General features: G+C 39.1%; 1 protein-coding gene across 4 annotated transcripts in view; it reads left to right on the forward strand.

Annotated features, from left to right (window-relative positions):
- Positions 1 to 17,462, forward strand: part of grik4 (glutamate receptor, ionotropic, kainate 4) — a 312,974-nt gene that overhangs the window by 53,715 nt on the left and 241,797 nt on the right. For 3 of the 4 annotated variants that reach the window (XM_069182439.1, XM_069182438.1, XM_069182440.1), the window contains one exon: positions 4,673 to 4,756. The exons of the other annotated variant lie outside the window; for it this stretch is intronic. The gene's annotated coding sequence lies outside the window, so the exon portion shown is untranslated. The remainder of the gene's footprint in view (positions 1 to 4,672; positions 4,757 to 17,462) is intronic. 4 annotated transcript variants of the gene reach the window in all.

Genomic DNA, 17,462 nt, shown 5'->3' on the forward strand with positions numbered 1-17,462 from the left:
GTTTGGATTCCTCCCCTAGCTGGGAGCTACATGGAGGAGTGACTGTAATTAAAATGTGGATTTGAAAGGTTAAATACAAGCATGACACTTTAAAAGGTGCATAGTGCTTGCATGGTATTAAAAATGTAAATTCTTCTTTGTTTTATGCCTTTCAGTATACCTGTAGCTGCAGTGTAATAGATACCAGCTAACCAATTAGTACAACCTTTAATTATTCATTACAACTTGGGCACAGTGTGATGTATGAAGTGTTTTGTTCTGATGTTGTGTGTATTCTATTAGGCTTTATTTTTGGACTGATTTGATTAGTTTTCTTATTCATTTTTCATGACAAAATGTCCTGGATGAATTGAGTGTCAGGGAGAGTTCTTTCCGGACCCTATGCAGATGACACAATCCAGGGTAGAATGAGGAAACAATGGGGAAAAAGGCATGCAGGAGACGGGGATGAAAACGGGGGGGCGTGTCCATGGAGCGCCGGTGGTGGGGGGAGGTGTGGCCGAGGCAAACGATCCAGGGAGGAGTCAAACGGGAAATCCAAAACAGAGCAAAAGTCCAAGGCCAGGCGATCCATCTGAGACAGACGATTAAAAGAAACAGAACTGGGTCGGAACCGGCAGGGGAAACGGGAACAGGAGCGGAAACTAAAAGCTTAATTGGGCCAGGCTCATCCAGGTCCCGGGCTCACATGATGCGGGAACCAATGCAGAGCCTCCCGGAATAGCGTCAGCGTCTGGCTTTTAAGGGGGAACTGAAAAGGGGGCTGGAACGGAGCGAACAAGGAAGGGCTGGAGGGCCCTTAAGAGGAGGGGTTTGCGATCGTGACACTCTGCTGTACAATCCCACCTACTTGAAGGGACTGAATTTCAAGGGCTTTATTTTCCCTATGGGCACACTGCCCAATTCATAGCCAATTCATTGGAGAGTGGAGATTTCCAAAGGAGAGCTTGCTCCTTAGCCTTACTAATTCCCATTTTGCTCTTCATATAGTGCCATACATTCCAAGTCTGTCATCTTCTGTGTCCTGTGGAATCTTCACCTCTCCCCATTTTCGGCTGGGGAGCGTATGCGTTGTTAACATACAACCCACACCTGCACCTCTCCTTTGATTTAGAAAGCAGTTGTTAATTTGCTTGGCTGATCCCTTTTTCTAGGGGACTTACAATTTATCATTCCAGCTTTGGAACCATTGGGAAAAAGTGGTCTAGAAGATTCCCTCTTTTGGACTGCCTGAACTTTGTTTGCCATTGCCACGCCCCCAAGCACCGGATCGCCATAATCACGCCCCCCTGTTTGTTAGTCCGTCCTGATGCTCTTCATTTCCTCCCCTGATGTCCTTCTCCACTTGCTTCTGGATGATACCATCTGCATAGGGTCCTGAACTACGCTTCGCAGGAGCCTGGACCGGCTCCTGTTGCACTTCAACTGCTCTGGTGTAGTTCTGCTCCTAGGTGCCAGCCACATGTGAGGAGTGAAGCTCCCAGGCTTGTGCTTAGATCTTGACTGAAAATGGGATGTTCTTTCTCTGCTCCAGTGGGTTGTTAAAATTTCCGCTGTAATGCCAGGACTGAGAGCAGCCACTCGTGGAGTGTTTTAATAAACCCTCAACTCGGCAGTGCAGTATACTAACTGCTGGGCTTCTTGATCAATAGGGTGGGCAGGCCCATCGATGAACAGCACAGGGAGCAAAAAGCTTTGCATTGTTAGAGCAGACACTGTATTTTGCTTAAGTCAGACTAAAGTGGTGGAGGGAGTTCTCTTTGAAAGCATGGTTCCAAATCCATTATTCTTCTTGTAGGTTACAGCTGCAGTGAAGAATCCTTTATCCATTTGTGGTCCAAATTGAAGGTGACATTCCAAAAAAAATATTTCCCCTGTTAACACGTTCTTCTGTAACCCATTTATACCGAAGTGGGCATTTATCATTTCTCTCCTTTGTGTCATACTCACTAGGCTGCAGAACCTTTTTTTTAACTTTTTGGGAGACAAATCAAAAAATCTTTGTCATGGATGATGGAAGGAGACTACAGTCCCAAAGCACCTGACCTCATTTTAAAAAACAAAATTAAACATTTGCTGGCCCACATATTTTTGAGCCTCGTATAACACTGAGGCCTCAGCAGAACACTTAGCTGATGCACTTTAATGGCTGTGATGTTAGTCATGCAGTGTCACAGAGGACAGACCTGTCCTCAAATGCAATAAGAGATTGAAGAACACTTGGCCCTGGTGGCACAACTCATTTTTCTTCATGTGGCTTCCAGCTAGGGGTGTTAAGATAACTAGTCACTTACCATGAAAGTTCTCGGATAATGAGGCCTTTGTTTGTCTCCGCCATTAACCTTAAGTCTTTAAAATCTCTTCTGAATGCATTTCTTCTTACATAAAGACACTTAATTGGTAGCTTTCCATGTTCAATAATGTAATGTAATGGATGGGGAGTTAACATATACTTCTGGTTTATAATTATTTTGATAGTTATTGTGAGTATTTTTGTTTCTCAGTGTCCTCATTGGCACAGGAGGCTACCCCTCACTTGTGTAAAAATATTCAGTTCCTTTTGGTTCCGCTCGCTCAGTTTGTTTCTGACGAGGCTAACATTAAGTACGAGAGATATAACTAAGAAAGAGCTGTACTGATGCCTTTAGTTTTTACAAAATTTGTCTCAATTTTATTTATTTTTGTGAGGTGCTGACTGGAGTCCTGTAATCGATTAAAAGGTCTTTGTGAAGCCATGTTTGTAGCTTGTATAGCATATGCATATTTTCTCTGATTACCGGTGTCGATTAGGCTACTGTTGAGGTATAGAGCTAGCCCGTTTCAAACGGTGAGGACAGCCTGGTCCTTGTGTGGGCCGCAGAAGTTTTTAGGGTTGGTCATGTGGGCTGTGAGCTGTAATAGGTTGGGAACCTCTGCTCTAGATTATAGACCCTTTTCCACTAGCCCTGTTAGCCCTTGCGTTCAGAAACAGTTTTTGAGAATCCAGAGCTTCCCTGTTATATATTTTAAGATATTTTGCAATATTTATTTATACAAGAAACGGTAAAAGAGACCAAAGGTCTGAAGTACTTTTAAAGTACTTTTCTACAAAATAGTTAAGTTGCTAAAGTGATGTGGCACCACCCATCAATAACTACTTTACCTATAATTACCCCACTCCTAACAAGTCTCCATATAATAACCATCAAACTACTATTTTTACAAACTGCTCAAAACTACTCGCCCCAAATACCTCTAACATTATTGATTCAATCATTGTTTATTAGACATCAGGATAAACTATTTCCAAGCAAATCTGAGGCTGCATGTTAGGTTGCCTGTAGTGGCAGGGAAATGGTTATTAGAGCCCTTCCATGGTACAACCTGTCATTATCCTAACCCTCCATAGACATCTGAGACAAATCCCTTCTCTAGCGCTTATTACTAGATATTATCATAGGTGGTATGTATTTTTTCCTTAACTGTGTTGATTTTGTGTATTTAATGGTATTCCTCAATGATGATTAAAGGAATCTTAATATTTGAACTCCAGTGTATAAAACGCAACCACGGCATTGTACTCTAGTACGTGTACAGGTCCACATTGCAGTGAGCATGAGGGCCTACTCCCGTGCCCTACAGGGAGTATTTAGGCTGAAGTCTATAGTTAATGTCATCCAGAGTCTGCTTTTGCTCTGTGGTGCGTTGTCTCGGAGGGACAGCTGCTGGTCTGACAGCGCGTGTCAGCATCTGAGCTCTATTCAACTGCTACAGTCTACACACACTACAGCCTCGGCTTCATTCCTCCACTGGGGCAGCTGTTTGACAGACTGGACCCAGGCTACCTGTCAAAGACTTCTTCTCCCAGTCAGATACACACTTTTATCTTTCACAAAGCAAAATTACTTTAATCAAATCATTCCAGGAGTGTGGGTTTTAATCATAAATGCAATGCCTGTGGGGGGATTTCTTGATCACCTGCACAGGGATGCTATAGGATATTGTTTTTTATTGTTTGGAAGCTTCCCTCAACTAAAAGAACATTAATGAAAGTGAACAATACTGCAAAAAGACATCACTAATCTGTTATCAGCTCAAAGAAAAGTGCAAAGGTACAGTACACTCCCAGACCCTATAGTAATGTCCAGCTCTGACAGGCTAATAGAACTAATTCTTTTTAATTTCGAGGGAAATCTACAAAGGGCATTAAATTTGAATATTCAAAAGTTTTGATGACAAAGTCAATCCAATGGACATCTTCATATCCAAGTGCAGTGCAGCATATTTTTGTTGAATCTGAAGGCATTTTCCTTATTTTTAAATTAAAATTACCTTTAAATTAAAGGTCTTAATCTGTGAAAATCAGACTAAAACAGTTTAAAGTAAATCCATTTGAAAAAAGTGAAAGGAGGTTAGGGCACATTTTCCTGAGCTGCAATTAGATGGTTGTTTGTGGGGAAAACTTCTCAATGCTGATGGAAAGTAGAACGTTTTTTCATGTTAAAGTTAACATGTTAAAACCGAACCAGCCATCATCCTTACTGACTCAAAGATTGGAGATTAGTGGGGTGTGGGTCTGTCTTATTGCAGGGGTGGGTTTCATGAGTAGGTGTTTGTCTACAGAGTGAACAGGCCAAAGCCTGCCCTCTGAAGTCCTTGAAGAAGTAGTTTTGACCCTACATGTGTTTTACAGGACTTATGAAAACATTGACGGAGTGACGGGGCTGTTCTTTTCCAGGAGTCCTGCAATGCTGCCGTGTCCTCCTGCACCTCCCAGGTACTGTTTATTAACCCTATCTGACACTGGCTCTCTTAGAGTCTGCACCAGCTTAGGGGGACAGTTCACACAGATCAGCCTGCCAAGGGACTTGCAGCAGAGCAAAATCTCTTGTCTGCAAAACTCCCATCCACATTTTTTTGTCTTGACAATGAATCTTGGTGGCTCTTGGGGAAACAAAAGAGTAATTATCACCTTGTATTCTAGTCTCACCAAGATCTCCTCTCTCATCTTTCTGTTGAAAGGTTAGACTTAAGTTCACTGGGTGCACATTAGAGGACACACCTCTTGAACGTCCCAGGAAGTAAAGACGTAAGACGTCAGTGCATTCACGACTGTCTTAATTCTTAATTTGCACTCCCCATGGTTACTTTTCACTTTTCTATCTCTTAGTAGCTAGGCTGTTCAGTTTTGTGTTCTGTTTGCTTACATCCCAGGACTTGGTTATAATCAGAAGCCTCCACTACTTATATGTGGAACAAACAATAGTCTGCTTCTGGGGGAACTACTGTAGATGTGACAAAGTCCTGCAGTGGAGTGAGGTGGAATTGTCATTTGTTAAATGGCTGTAATGGAATTCACTTGTGCTTTGTAGAAAAAAAAGCCTCCAGTAACATAGATATCAATTTGGTTCCGACATCACATCATATTAGTTAATTAATGAGTTTAATACTTGAACTGATACTGTCCTCTTGATGAGAGGGTGTTTTTTTTAATTTGCACCCAAAGCTTGCAGTGTTGTGCAGAAAGAGGAGGCAGTCAGTGAAAGTGGGTTAATTTAGTTCACATCCACCTGCTTAATTGGGTGCTGGTGTGTTTGTCTGTTTATTAAAGTATCTTTGTAAAGGATTCAAAAAGGCTAACAAGATTCATTTACTGAGCTTTGCTCAGTTGGCAGAAGCACCTCTGCCTACATTAAAAACACAATTAAACAACATAACAAGGATTCAGAAAAAAATATAATATACCACAGCAGCACTGAATCAGCAAATCCAGTTCAGAAGTAAGGCTATCATGGCTAAATAGGAATTGAATGTTAATGATGAACAGTATAATGAAATTAATTAAAATATGACTTGGCTACATTTGATTATTTCTGGAGCTGTATGAGAAAAAAATAGCTTCTGGGTCATGGCAAACATTTAATTTCCTTTAGATTTTAGCTTCAATGTGTAACTGTTTTCCCCAGCAGTGACCACAAACCTAGTAACACACATCTCCTATCAGCACATCCAGCACATTTATGAAGTTATTAACTATACCTGCAGTTTCGAGCAAATGTTTAATGGGACTCTGGTCTGGTGAGTAGGGCAGCTGTGGTGTACCTGTCACTTGTGCACTGGCACTTCTGACTACCCAGTTAACAACGATTGGAGTAAGAGTGGTGCTGTCCCATTGTACTAATAGTCACATAATCAAACTAGTGATCTTTAAAAACATTCAAGCTTGATTTAAATTTTCAGGAGCCATCTAAGGACATCCGTTCTCGATCACATCAGACACATGATTCTAGCTTGTTTGTGCTGCACGTGCAGCAGTGACACGATGCATTTTGAAACTCGCCCGAACGGCAGGCCACAGGGCCCAGCAGGAATCTTTGAAGCTTGATTCAACCCATGTCATGTCTTTCACATTGCGGTTATACCCCTTTGGTGATTGCCTGTACTACTACAAGCTATTTACATTTTAAGAGGAAAACATAACAGCAACAAAGAGCTATTTTTGACACTGGCATAATTTATATAGTGTATCCTTTTTCCCTCCAAAACAATTTGCTCTTTTGTTAGCTCACGGTCATTACGGTTACGGTTTTAAGTTCTGTTAATTTTAATGTTTCAAATGTTATTTTTCCAGTTTACCCTTTGCTTCACCTTTAAACTTTTAATATTCTTTTCAGACTTTGATGCTGTAAGCCCTACTCTAGTCCTTCTAAAGCAAACCCCTTTTCCGATATGGCTGTGGAATCTCCATTGCCATCTGCTTCTTCTCAGCGATGTCTTTAGCTCTAGAGCTTCCAGCTATGTTATGCATTTAAAAAACAGACAGAACTGAAATCAGCCTTGGAAGGAATTGAAATTCTTTACAGCTTCCGAAGACTTGGCACAGTCAGTCCATGTCAAATCAAAAATCCATCTTATTCAGAAAAGATCCATTTAAATTATCTCTCTATAAGAGTGAGTGGTGGTATTAGAGGGATTTTTCTCAAATCCAGTATGTGTAGGTATTGTACATCACAGATTTTTCCTTGATGGTTTGTAACTGGGCCATTTCCTCCAACATCATGTGGAATTGCAAGGTATGAACTTCATACAATGGAGCCGCTCTCTACCATATCAACACAGAAGTGTTAGATTTAAAACTTTAATTCACATCGGGTCTTCTAGCTGTGTTGTTCAATATGAGTTAGTGCCCTTTTCCCAAGGTTAATCAAATATTTAGCAGCTCAGTAATAGTTTTGTGTGACAGTCATGTCGTAAATGTAATTTTAATGGAAATTGTATAGGTTTTCCAAACAATTGCGTAATAAGTACAATAGTAAGAAAACCGATGTTAACATCACTAAGGCAGTCTGGTACATTTGTACTCCAAGGGAGAGGCTGCCTTTTGTTATAGCGTCCCCAGGCTGTGGAGCTCTCTCATGACTTTCATCTGAGACTTGCTCTCAAATAAAATTTATCAAGCTCTTTCATGCTGTATATGCTGTATTATACAGCATTTTCTAAGATATTTTAAAATAAATTAAAAAAACTTTGTAATTGTCAATTGTTTATTTGACCAGTTAATAAATCATAAAAATAGATTAATATTGTATATGACATAAAATATGATATCATATCCCAATGGCACCTGTAGTTAATTTTTATCTCTTCCTTTAAAGAATGTGGACATATACCCTGTTCCCTGACAGCAGCATGTTTCATATTTCGTCTGCCAATGGATAATTATCACTTGGATGTCACTTCAGATACCAACAAAATGTGATAACAAATGTTAAACATTTCGATAATATACTATAGTTAATTGAATTGCATTTCATTACTGCCACTGACTATTAAAAAAATCTGAAACACTAAATATGCCACAAGGCTATTTTAAATTATTCACCAGTTGTACATACTGAATTTTGCTCCATTTCTTTGTAAGATTGCATCCCAGAGAAATAATTGCACAATATTAGGAGCCTCTAATACAACAAATAGTGAAGAGACCCACTGAATACAAATACATGTAGAAGTTAATTATTAATCATCTCTAATAAAAGGTGTTTAAATAAAAAATGAATTGTAGAGAATGTTATTGGCCTTCTATGATGATTAGCGTTTACCAGTTGTAAAGAGAGTGAGGTTCATCTAAGCTAATAAGATGAGTGCATCAGGAGAACATACATTTTAATAGTTTTGGAATATAGTGTACAGCAGGGTCTCAGTATTTGTGAGGGTTCTTGCAGAGAACCATCACTGTTGGACAAATTCAAAAATATAAATGTCCATCCCAATACCCGTTTATAATGTACTACAGTATATATTGTATATAATTTATATGTTGTGTGGTTAAAAGACATTAGTAACCCTCCCTTATATGGTAATGGACACTTAATTATTAACTTTAAGTTAATTAAAAAAGCATAGATCAACTAAAACAACAGTCACCACAAACTTGTAAACAGATCAAATTAACATGAATCCCTCCTCTGCATCCAGCTGATTCCTGCACTTTCTCAGTTTACTTTTGTGATTAGCACACTCCACTATAACAAAAAGGGCAATAAAACTGTCAATGAGCCTTTAAAGTGGGCTCCAACTTGTCACTCTCCAAGCTGAAAGCACAGAACATCAAATGTTCATTATAATATGAAAACAAGATCTGGTTGACCTGTGGATGCTGGATAGTGGGATAGAACTTGTGCAGGCGGCAGGGAGATTTTTAACTCGCTAGGTTTCTTAGGATGCTAGTCTGTTGTGCAGCCAGTTTGAAAGTTGCACTTCACAGCCTCTGGCTCTGTTCCATTCCATTCTGCTCTTCTTTCATCAAAGACCCCATCAGAGAGAGTGAATTGTGAAAATACAAATTAATGGATGTTATATTAGCATATCTTGAGACACTACTGTATTATTAGACCAATGTTAATATGATAGTAACCAACCTCAAGCTGTTGTTTACAGTATTTACATATTTGTAATGAAACCCTCATGCTGAACCAAACACAAAACTGATACATGAACATGTGTGATTTCCTGAATGACCAAAACGTTTGTTGATGCAATTGTGGATGAAAACAATTATCTGCTGCCTATACATTAAATCTTAGTATTGGAAAATGAGACACTCTTGTTTGATTTTATTTTTACGTTGCTTGCTTGATACTTGCCACCATTTTTATGGTTCGTCTCATAAATATTTACAGTAGCTCTTGCAAGAGAGCTTTCTGTTGATGGAACATTAATTGAAACTCGGCTCTGATTGTTGCTTAATGTGTTCGAGCAGCACTCAATATTGGTGAAAATTCCTGAATTAACTGAAACCCACGTGCCAGTGATCAATCTGATTAATCCTTGGCTTTTGTAGGTATCGGGATAATATATGGTAGCTTTCTATCTGAGGGAGCTATCAGAAAGACCAGCAATATATACACCAGGCATTTTAATAGTGTAGTGGCAGTGGTGGGATTACAAAGGTATTCAGATGCGTTGGTTTAGAAGGTCGTTTTCATTGCATTTCAATTTTTCTCAATTGAGATTCAGTAAGCCAGCATTAAGTCAGTTTCAGCCTTGCACAGATCCCCTTTGATCAAGCATATTTCTCTAAATGCATGTTCCTAAATTGGTTTTCCTATCAGTTTGCAAGTCTAGAGTTCTATTTTCTGTTCTGGAGCTCTTCTTTGGGAAAAGGTCTGAAAGGACCATCAATTATTGTAAGATCTGCTGACATCCGTATTTCTTTACATAATCAGGTTGTGCTTCTTAAGGCTGGTTCTTTTATTCCGGGATGGAAGAGAGGCATCCAGTACATGTGAACCACATGTGTGTCGTCCCATAGTGTCACAGATCAGGACAACTGCCTGTTATTGGGATGCTTTTGGCAGGATTAAAATGGGCAGATGGTGGGGAAATGGCTGCAACTAAAGGATATATGAGAAGTCAGCCAGCCAAATAGGAAACATATGGATGTTATTTTTTACCTTCATAGATAATACATGAGTGACAGGGAGGTGTGCATACCGGACATGCTGACACTTTGAGAAACTCAGGTTAGCTGTTATGAAAGCCTGGAGGTTTCTGCTTTATCAAGGTCTTAGCAAACACTTTGTGGGCAGAAGGAGACACTCTGAGCAGAGTCCAAGAGTAAAGAGCGCAGTGCCATGTGAGAAATTAATGGAATTCCTTAACCTTGAGCAAGATTTAATCTGTTTATCTAGTGTGCTGAGTTATCATGAGCTAGTGAGTGAACCTCCTTTTCTTGTCTTTGGGATATCATCTCATAGTATGTGACTACTGTACCTTCATGTACCTCATCTTACTTCACTTTTGATAATGGCCCCTGGCAAATGGCTTGTTATGTTATATGTGATATCGTGACGTGTAAAGCCAAGGTCTTTTTCAGCAGTGGACATTAGAGAAGATATTCCGTTTTGAAGAACAGCAATTCTTTTGTGTGCCTTGGTACTAGCATATATTATATTTTTACCCTTGACACCTTTTACTATCTCTGTTTTGTCTTTGTTCTTCCTGGACGATGGACCATGCTCAGCTCATTGGTAGTTGTGCTTTGCCAATGTACGTGACAAAGCTGATGATGACCCACCAAGCTGCTGAAGCTTGCAGAAACGTTATTCCCTGGGGTTGTCACGCTCCATTAGTTCCAACTACTTCACTTTATCAAAACACACCATCGGAAAATTAAAGGAATTTGGGGATTAAAATGGTGGCAGCACATACTGTACCGTTATTGGCACTCATTAGGCAGAGCTTTATTACAAAGGAAAGTTAATAGCTAGGAACAATGTGATAAAGGAAAAAAAACCTAATTTGATTAAACAGAGTTATTAATGCTGCCAACTGAACAGAAAGAGGGGTCTCATTTTCTGTAATTAACTTCAAAACAAAAGAAAAACCAAATAATTGAGGCACTCAGTATTGGTAAAATCAAAGACTTTTCTTCATATAATGGAACACAATCCCACAACTAAAAATATAAAACAAAACATCCTACCCATTTAGAGTATGCGAGAACCTCAGAAGATTTCATGTTCTAATTTTTTTTCTTAATGTAGACTGTTTAACAAATTCATTGCAATGTGTCTACATAGGTGAATGTAGCTCTCAAACGAATGTAAAAAAATTTAGGACAGTTGAGCGTATGCTCTTGAAATACATTCAGGTCTCCCTTTCCTGAAAATAGAAACAGTTTCTCCTTGAATCATTTCTAAGGGGGAAGTCTGATCATTTGCATCTCACTTAAACTTTATGATCTGTCTACAAATTCTTCTCCTTCCATGCAGTACACTTTAGCCATCCCAAATCAAACATTTTGTAATGTGATCTGCACTCATACTGAAGCTCACTGTTGTAAAGAATGCATTTTTGGTGATTTGGTTGCAATTAAAGTAGACATTCTGTTCCTTTTCAGCCTGTGCGATATCAGTTGTGAACTCCTCTGCACTCTTTAAGCCCTGGGTTTTCCTTTGTGGTAATTTTATTTCCTGCAGTGGTTGTCAACCAACTTCCCGGTCCTTCTAACAGGATATTTTCTGTTCTCCTCTGAATGTTCTCAGAGCAGCTCAGTGGGCATTTGCATTATGCTCAAGCTAGCCTGACTCTTTCTTATTAACTGTCTCAGTCTTCTATCCTTCAGTCTGAGCCCTCAGGGCTATTTGTGGTTCTGAGACAAGATGGAACATTTTTGGAGAATGCATAATACTGTGAACAGTTAAAAATATCTTAAACACCAGTTTGAGGGAGTGCCCTTCTTAGAAGGCCTCCTAATAATCCCCATCTATGAATTGGCTTCATCACTCTGTTCTCCTTTACTCTGATAGCTGATGTGTGGGGAGAGTACTGGGCACTATGGCTGCTGTCGCATCATCCAGGTGGAGCTGCACATTGGTGGTGGTGGAGGGGATCCCCATAACCTGTAAAGGGCTTTGAGTGGAGTGTCCAGAAAAACGCTATATAAGTGTAAAGAATTAATTAGTAGTTGATCCAGTGCAATAATTGACAGTTGTGCTGCCCCCTGGAATGAGGGTTTAAAGGGTTGATCTAAACGTCAATATTAAATGTCTTTCCTTGCTTGTCAGAAACCTCAATGGATTTATTCTCGGTGAGTTGTTTTCCAAAATATTTTCATTCTGAACGGCTGGGTAGGTAGGGAATGTGAATATATATAAGATACAAATGCAAAGTGACAGATTACAGTTTGTATGCAGGTTAAAACCATTTGAAACAGTTTTTCTCTGCAATTTAATTTTGTCTGAGTAACTTTACTTTTAACTGTGTTAAACAATATCTGTAGTGCATAAAATAAATGTGAGCTTCCTGAAGAAAAGAGAAGAAAAGTTTTCATTTAACAGGTACCTCATCTGCAGGTTCCTCGTACTCATCAGAGAACTGCGTCTCCCAGCATGTCTCAGATTAGATCATTGTCCGACAGACTAACGGGTAAAATACCCATCAGGGAGGCAGTATTTTCCTGTTTCTCCAACTTTCTCATAGAAGTTAGACTGGGCAATATAGTAAACAGGTTTGCATATTAGGGACAGGAGATTTATCCATGATGATTTCACTGTTCTCTGTATACTGTAGCTTCTTCCATGACTCACTCTAGACACCCTTATTGTCAAAAACTCAGAATCTAATATGATCTTCAAAATAGATTTACTTACCTTTTCTATATTCATCTTCCTCTTGTTTGATGGATCTTTTTAACAGGTTTCTCTGAATTTGGCAACAAATGTAGAAGAATATTTTATGTTTTGAAATATTGAGGTTGTTGGTTTTAAACTATAATGAGATGCATCATCCAGCAGACCCCTGTACAAAACTGAAGAGAGTGTCAGTCATAATCTGAGGTATTATGGTGTGCTGCTGTTATTTCCTGTTCAGAAAGCAAGTGAAATGAAATGGATTATTCAGTGCGTCTGGTAATATACTTGTTACAGTTCCTTCTGCCATTGTTTTGAAAACTGGCGCAAAAACTTCATAAAGGAAATACCATGCTCAGTGCTTCTGGCTGCACTTTTAGCGTTGCCATTCCATTGCTCAAATATTTTGAAGTCATTCAGAAACTATTCACTGGTTTATCCTTGAGCCCACCTAATAAATTAAAGTAGCAATTTAAGAGGATTATCACTGCCTTGCATGACATTGCTTAATAACGTTGATAGCTCATTTCTGTGGTTACGATTGATTGTCGGATGCAAGTTAGAATGATTGTCCAGATAGGAAAAGCATGAAATGTTGTCTAGCCTGACCTTCACTTTTCTTTAGTTTCTTGTGTCTGTGGATTCTTCTCTGTTTATGCTGAGATTTTCAATTTAGCAATTTATTAGAGCCCTTCAGCAAAATACTGCTGTTGGATGGGGAAGACATAGAAGTAAATTAGATTAAAATGCATTTAAGTTTTATTTGAACTGATCCTATGTTCGTTGTTGTCCCTGAATTATATACAAAGATAAGTCTGTGAAAGCTCACGGTATTAATTAAAGTGCCATATGTTCGGTTATCTGCAAATGTGTTTACTTTGAACAATGCTCAAATTAGTCTTTCATTTTTTAAAGCTGTTTTTGAATACATTTGAAGTGTTTTCTTTTGAAAATTCTAAACTTCTGGCATGCCAATATAAATTAACCATATGTGGATATGTATGAAACGTCTACAGGAATGTAAAAAAGCTTTGTTATTTTTAAAGATTTAAAGTTGGAGAAATCAGTATACATTTGATATTTTTTAGTCTGTGAAAGCCTTTTGGAGTATAGTATTTCCTTTATTTCCTGCTCAGTGCCTGATTGTCATTGTTGCCCATCAAAGTCACATAAAGAAGGCTCCATGGCCAAAACCTTTTCTTTCTTTTCTTTTCAGCATGGAATAAACCTATTACTTGTTCCTTTAAAGTCACATAAATACTGAGACAGTCATTGTTTTGTTTAACAATATTTGATGAATCCATAAACCATGAATTTAGAAACAAAACTATATAGATGTCAGTAGTTCAGGTGGGTAGCCGGTAGCTTTATACAGATGTCAGTTAAACTTTATAATTTATGTATACTCCTGGAAGGAAAGTTATTGATTTAATAGTTTTAACTGTTAAAACCTGAACAGCTAAAGCAAGTCTAATACTATTTCTGGTTTATCCTGTATTCTCTAGTTTTGAGCATCCACATTTACCTTCCAGGGATATTTGTGCTAATAACTGCCTGCTTAGACAAATCAATACAGTATGTCTGTAGCAGACTCATTCTGTAGTTTCCTGGTCAATAGAAATGATATAATTCTTTACTTCTTGTATAAATATAAACTTTTATGGTAAAGCTTTTCTTTAAAAAATCATCATGACTGGGAATCGAACTGTTTGACCTTTAATAACATTGTGAATTCTCAATAGAACATTTTAACTTCCAAATGGTATTCTGTAGAAAATGATGCTGTAGCCACTATCATAAATCAATGGTTTGTACTACATGGGGCATACTGCACATGGCTGTAGTATCTTAGTAATTTCCCCATGCAAATGTAATATTGAAGCCATGGTAAGATGAAATCTTTGGAAGTGCCAGTAAGCGGTAGCTTTGGGATCCAGTTTGCTCAAGTATCTCATGCAAAAAAATTCAATATGGTTTTTGATAAATATCCAAACCAGGCAATAGCGCTGGATTGTTTTTCCCCAATCTGCGATAATTTAGGAAGTGAAGATGGATTGTAGCTTTAATCATTACTGCTTCCTGATGTATCATGTGCTAGTGAGAGTCGCATGCATGATTTTTTTTATCTTCCGGGACACTATGACACAGGTTTGCTGTCATGAAGCGTTCTTTCAGGACCCTATGCAGACAACATGATCCAGGGGGAGTGAAGAAAACACGGTAAAAAGCATGCTAGGGGCTGGAAGGAAGACAGGGGGCGTGTCCATGATATAATTCTTGAGTGAAAATCTGATAGTTCATAGGGTTTTGAATACAAATATGTTCTGTAGTTACCAACCTTGCAGGAGAGGTGGCCTTTTCCCAAAATAGCTGTTTTTTGTGCATAGATCTCTGCAGATGTTTATACATTGCATAAGTTCATGGCTTCCATATAATGTGTATCTGATTCAGTCCCAGCAGTGATTCTGCCCACCTAGATAGTGTTGGGGGCTTCTCAGATTAGCCAGGTTGGTGCGCTATCCACCTGGTATAAATATACCAGCTGGCATTTGCCCAAAGCTGGTACACAACAGTAAAGAAAAAACACCATGGATGTAAACATTATTTCCACCATCTTTTAAGTTTATATTAAGTGAGTAGACATTATAATAAAGAAGTCACTGAAACTTCAAAGCTAGGTGGAATCTGGATTTATTTATTGGTCTTAGTTCAGCATGATCATAAGCAGTACACTCAACAGGCACTTCAGGGACCTACATCCTAATGGAGATGAGAGAGTGACCAAGCCAGAGCGAGGGATTTTAGTGGGAGCTTTTTGTAAGGTAAGGCAGTGGACTTCCCTTTTTCAGTCCTTTAAAGGGAGAGAACGTTTCAATGAGACAAGTGTCCTTCACCTGAATATGTATGCAACAATCAAAGCCCTCTGAAACCGATTTATTGGGATAGGAGATAGAGATGCCTCCTTTGAAGAGTGACCTGAGTGGTGTGTTTACCAGAGACAAAAGCACCAAAGTAGAGATGAATCGGATTCCGCTTGCATTGATTTTCAATCTTTAAACTTTTGTGTGTCCCTGGGGAGGTGAAAGCTTGAACATGTTTGGTTCTGAGGCTATCTTTTCCCTTCTGCAACTGACCGGGCAATGATACTGGATTCACTGGTGATAAAAAGATGGATAGTATATTGTGTGCTTTCATGTGAGAAATCATTGCCATCGACTTCACATTCATTGTATTGGGGCCCAAACACAAAAGGGAATTTTTATCACTCTGTGTGAAGCGCCCAGCTCTGGTCTTTAAAGATGACACAGCAGGAGGTTGGTATTTTGGATTCAGTTCTTTCAAAATAACTGAGCAAATTACCAGTATAACTGATCAGAACGTTTGTCCTCCAATTTGACCATTTAGAGAAAGCAGTAATGCATCATGCCGGATTGTGGCTTTCTTGGTCTGTGTTGGGCCACATACACTGTAGTCAAATTTGCTTTCTGCGTATCCTGAACCATAGTACTGGTTAACCAAGGTGCCCACTGAGCCCCCAAATTTATACAGGAAAGTATTCAAAAGCTCAGCAGGTAAAAAAAAAAATCGTGTTTGCAGCCCCATAATAAAAAAGCTGACAACACACAGCACGATAGGGATGTGTACTGCCGTGTACGAAAGTTATTAAGCTGTGCATTATTAATTCTCACCAGCTGTGTGTGAATTGACATTTAAATAAATGTTCTCAAGCACAAATCTGTCGTAAATGACATGAGGTAGTATTTTGAATCCATTATACAGCCAAAACCTCAACCCACATAATCTTAGTTCTATTTTAATTTCTTAAAGCCTTGGTTGTCTTTGGACCTCAATCAAATCGGTTATGTACTTTTACCACCTTCCCATCTCATCCACAACCAAGTTACTAAGCACTCTGCAGCCCAACGTTCCCACACCTAGCTACTGAATACGCTACTGCCCAGAACCCTTAACACTGACTATGACTGAATATGCTGCAGCCAAGCATTCCAACACCAAACTACTATATACGCTATAGCCCAGAGTTCCAAAGCTAAGGTACTGAACACGCTACAGACCAGTGTTTCAATACCAACCTACTAAATACGCTGCAGCACACTACTGAACACTCTGCATCCTAGCGTTCCAACACTGAGTTACAGAAATCACTACAGCTCAGCATTCCAACAATAAGCTACTGAGCTACTGAACACACTACAGCCCAGTGTTCCAACACAGAATTACTGAATACGTTGCAGCCTAGCTTTCAAAGACTGAGCTCCTGAACGCTATATCCCAGCATCCAACACCAAGCTACCGAGAATGCTCAGCCCAGCACTCCGACAGTGAGCTACTGAACACTAAAATGGTACTTAAATGTAAAGATTTTCACATTGCATATTAGCTGTCTAACCAGAGGGCAAACAACGGGCTTTGCCTTCTACATGAACAGCCAGTTTCTTCAACCATTGCTTGGCATGAAACAGCAACCTATTTCAATGCTGTCAAGCAACTTGATTTCGCTAGCTACTGACCCACTGAAACATGAATTGTACAGTGAATAACTCTTCCTGCATTGTGTGTTATAGCCTAATGCACTAACACTGGGCCTACTTAAATCACTGCATTCCCTGCTGCAGTTTATAGCAGTCACAATTGTGATGTACAGAGCTGCACCACAACCTTTGATATATAATACTCTTGATGATGCTGCATACTGCATTATGGCCAAGGATTGAATAATTTGTTTCCTGCCCTCTACGTCGTTATAATTCCCTTTTCTCCTATCATTTTTTATTCCAAGCATTTTATTATTGACATTGGAGGGCTCACATTGCCAGGCTGCACCTT

The sequence above is a fragment of the Lepisosteus oculatus genome, chromosome 23, assembly GCF_040954835.1.
Source record: "Lepisosteus oculatus isolate fLepOcu1 chromosome 23, fLepOcu1.hap2, whole genome shotgun sequence".
NCBI classification, from domain to species: domain Eukaryota; kingdom Metazoa; phylum Chordata; class Actinopteri; order Semionotiformes; family Lepisosteidae; genus Lepisosteus; species Lepisosteus oculatus.